This window comes from Galeopterus variegatus, unplaced genomic scaffold (genome assembly GCF_000696425.1).
Source record: "Galeopterus variegatus unplaced genomic scaffold, G_variegatus-3.0.2 Scaffold829, whole genome shotgun sequence".
Taxonomy (NCBI): Eukaryota; Metazoa; Chordata; class Mammalia; order Dermoptera; family Cynocephalidae; genus Galeopterus; species Galeopterus variegatus.
In genome coordinates this window covers 466,551-471,194 of record NW_007726940.1, presented here as the reverse complement: position 1 = coordinate 471,194, position 4,644 = coordinate 466,551, and the positions used below count along the sequence as shown (strand labels likewise).

The window sequence follows — 4,644 nt, the reverse complement described above, 5'->3', positions numbered from 1 at the left end:
GTATATATGCTAGACTTAGAACTGAAGAAGTCAGAAACCTGTAAACTACAATGAATGCAGACCAAAAAATGCCCCAACAAAAGTCTGCTCTCTCTAGCCAAAGGAGCAGGAAAGGAACAGCCTAGCAAGATAAAAACAACTTTCAGACACTAATCTCTCTACTCCAGCCCAACACCAAAGGAAAAAATAAAACCTGTGGTCCCACCTACACCCAAAACAGCAAAGGCCAAACAAGGAGTCTAGACCTCCACCACCGCATGGCTGAAACAAGAAGCCTCAACATCTATTCTGAGATGATGTCAGGGAAGGCTGACTGTGGAGACTTTATCCCCACTGTATCCTTTTGCAGGTGTCAACAGAGGCCAAATGGGAAATCTGGAGGTAGATTATATTTACATCAAATAAAATAGACTTCAGAGGGAAGAAAATTACTAGATACCGAGAGGGGACATCATAATAATGATAAAAAGGTTATCCACCAAGAAGACTTACCAATCCTAAATGTGTATGCACCAAACAACAGAGCTGCAAAATATGTGAAGCCAAAGCTGATAGATAGCATCTCACTTCCCCTATGGGGCAGTGTCAGAGAAAACCATTTAAAAAACAAGGTTCAAGTAAGATCCAGAGTCTCATAATATAATACAAATACCCAGACTTTAACTTTTAAAAATCACTGATTATACCATAGAAAGAAAGGTCTCAAGCTGAATAAAAAAGACAATCAGATGCCAACACCAATATGAAAGAGGTGTTAGAATTATATGACAAAGATTTTAAAGCAGCCATCATAAAAACTCTTCAGTGAGCAACTACAAATGTATTTGAAACAAACGGTAAAAAAAAAAAAGAGAAACTCAACAAAGAAATAAAAGATATGAAGTAGAACAAAATGGGAATTTTCAAATTCAAAAATACAATAACCAAAATAAAAGGCTCAGTGGATGAGCTTAAATGCAGAATGTAGGAGACAGAGAAAAGAAACCTTGGACTTAAATAGGAAACGATAGAAATGATTCAATCTGAACAACAGAAAGAAAAAATAGACTGAAAAAATAACAGAACCTCAGGGACCTGCGGGACTATAACAAAAGATATAATATTGATTTCTTCAGAGTCTTGGAGTGAGAGGAGAGAGAGGAAGGGACCGAAAAGTAATCAATGAAAGAGAGGCTGGAAATGTCTCAGATTTGGCAAGACACATAAACCTACAGATTCAAGGAGCTGAGTTTACCCAAACAGGATAAATACAAAATATTCCATGCCAAGACACATCATAATTAAACTTCTGAAAACTAAAGATAAAGACAAAATATCAAAAACACAGAGAAAAATGATGTTAATATAGGGGGAATACAATGAATAACAGTAAATTTCTCTCATCAGAAACTATGGAGGCCAGAGGAAGTGTAACAATGTTTATCAAGTGCTGAAAGAACTACCTACCCAGAATCCTATACCCAGCAGAAATATCCTTCAATGATTAAGGGGAAATCAAGACATCCTCTAATGAAGGAACATTAAGAGAATTTGTCCCTAGCAGGCCTATTCTAAAATAATGTCTAAAGGAAGATCTCTAAACAGAAAGGATATTAGAAAAAACCTTGGCTGAATGTGCCTGATCTTGTCTGATAGAGTTTGGATGTATTATTCTCCCAGAACTCATGTGGAAATTTGATTCCTAATGTGGCAGTGTTGGAAGCTGTTTTAGTAATGGGGAAGATCCTTCATGAATGGATTAATGTTCTCCCTGGGGGTTGGGGGTAGTAAGTGAGATCTTGCTCTTTTAGTTCCCATGAGAGCTAGTTGTTTAAACAACTCTGGCACTTCCTCTCTCTCTCCCTCTTGCTTCCTCTTGCCATGTGATCTGATTGTACCCACCGGCTGCTGGCTACCTGCTGCTTTCTGCCATGAGTAGAAGCAGCCTGAGGCTCACACCAGATGCAGCTGTCCCAGAATCATAAGCAAAAACTCTGTTGTTTATAAATTACCCAGTCTCAGGTATTTTGTTATAGCAACACAAACAGACTAATACACAAATCTTGTGATTGGGTGGGAGAAAAAGCCTTGAGCATTAGAAAGGAAGAAAGAACACAATAAGCAAAAATACAGGTAAATAAAATAGGCTCCCCTGCTCTTGAGTTGTCCAAATTACGTTTGATAGTTGAAGCAAAAATTATAATTCTTTAAATGTGGTTCTAAATGTATGTAGAGAAAATACTGAAGACAATGACATTAAAAGTGGAGAAGATAAAGGTACTTAAAGGAAGAGAATGTTTTTATACTTCATTCAAATTGATGAAATGATGACCCCAGGCCCCTTATAAAGTATGTATAAATAATGTAATACCTAGAGCAACCACCAAAAAATTACACAAAGAGATACACTCAAAAATGCTACAGATAAATCAAAATGGAGTTCTAAAAAATGCCCAAGTAACCCACAGGAAGATAGAAAAGCAAACCACAGAAAGCAAACAAAGAAAAGACAATGGCAGAATTAATCTCTAACATGTCAATAATTACATTAAATGTAAATGGCCTAAGTATAAAAATGCCCAAGTAACCCACAGGAAGATAGAAAAGCAAACCACAGAAAGCAAACAAAGAAAAAACAATGGCAGAATTAATCTCTAACATGTCAATAATTACATTAAATGTAAATGGCCTAAGTATACCAATTAAAAGATATATCAGAGATGGATTAAGAAATATGACCCAACTACATGCTGTCTAAAAAAAGCTCACTTTAAATATAACAAGATAGGAGGTTGAAAGCAAAAGGATGAGAAAGATATATCATGCAAACATTAATCAAAGGAAAGCAGTAATTATTATATTAATATCATATAAAATAGACTTCAGGTAAAAGAAAATTACCAGGGACAGAAAAAGATAATATATAACAATAAAAGGGTCAATCCACCAAGAAGACATAGCAACCCTAAATGTGTAAGTGCCAAACAAAAGAGCTGAAATTATAACAAACATAAACTAACAGAATCAAAAAGAGAAATAGACAAATCCACAGTTACAGATGGGTACTTTAAGTCTCTTCTTTCAGCAACTAGGCAAAAAATTAGCAAGGATACAAAAGAACTCAACAATACCATCAACCAACAATAATTAATCAACATGTATAAAACGATCCACCTGACAACAGAAGAATACACATTATTTTTAACTGTCCATAGAATATATACAAAAATCAACTATATCCTGGTCTGTAAAACAAACTTTAACAAATTTGAAAGAATTTAAATTATACAGAGTCTCCTACCCTTAACAGATTCTCCAGTTGGGTCACAGGGACTTTAAGACTGCTGCCTGGACCTTCTCTGACAATGCTGTCCCAGGTGGTTTCTTCTGCCACTGCCATAGTGGCCCCATCTCTGAAGAAGGCAGCCCTCCCAGGTCCAGGGATATTTCAGGCAAGAGGAATCTTTCACACAAGACAGCCAAGTCATGCCCCTCTACCATGTCTTCCTGAATATGGAGGAAGAGTTCATTTTGGACTGATCCCTGAGGAATTCTTCTACTTCCTTTATCCCAAAACCAGTGTAACAGGGCCCAACTTGCTTGGAAGTGGACTTGTATTGTTTATCCAAAGAAATGTATGTGATTACCCCAGAGACCTTCTTTACCATATCAATAGAAGGATTACTTGTCTATGCAATTTAAAAATACGGTGCCTTTATTGGAGAATTTACTGATAAATACAATTAGCAAAAAATTGCCCAACTAGAAGAGGTGAAGCAGACTACTATCAAACAAATTCAGGACGCAATTAGTTTGGAGACATTGCAGCAGGCACAGGCTCAGAAGTGCCATTACCTCTATGATGTCCATAGGAATAACACTGCTCTGGCCTTGGAGATTAGTTACCAGGAATGGCTGCATAGAGTTTAGAAGGAGGTGAAGAATCACCTGTACCATCACATCTCTGTGCAGAATATGATGCATTGGAAGGAACAAGAGCACACAATAAACTGGGTGGAGAAGCACGCAGTGCAAAGCATCTCTGCACAGAAGGAAAAGGAGACAACTGCCACATGCATTGCAGATGTAAAGCTGCTTGCAAAGAAGATTCAAGCACAGCCAGTTCTATAAATGTGTCTATCCTAATTAATACAGCTAGAAACAGTTGATGACTAAATGGAAGCTACTCTATGTAACGAAATCTTTCTGTATTGCGATCTACGGGAGTTAGTTTACCTTTCCTAAAAATGAAAAGTTTCAGTTTCATATAGTGAGAGCATTAAATCCATCAGCCAGTCAGTTGTTTCTCATCCTTTTTGCTCTGCATTTTGAGGTGTTCCATGATCACTTTTGAATAAGCAGTTTTCTTTTGTTAAAATTTCCTGCCTGACTAAAGATTACCAAGTTATACTTTAGATTTGTAATTAATTCTACTGTCTTGCGGTAAAGTGATAATTGAAACAAATAAAGTAAAACAAATAAGTTACATAGGGTGTACTCTCCAAGTATAATGGAATCAAGTAGAAATCAGTAACAGAAAGATAACAAAAACACTCCATAACTTGGTAACTAAACAACACATTTCTAAATAACCCATGGGCTAAGAAAGAAGTCTCAAGGGAAATAAAAGAAAAACTACATTGAACCGAATAAAAATGAAAATAC

The 4,644-nt window shown here is 36.4% G+C and overlaps 1 pseudogene; it reads left to right on the top strand.

Annotated features, from left to right (window-relative positions):
* Positions 1 to 3,344: 3,344 nt before the first annotated feature.
* Positions 3,345 to 4,110, top strand: LOC103590507 (annotated as a pseudogene).
* Positions 4,111 to 4,644: the final 534 nt, after the last annotated feature.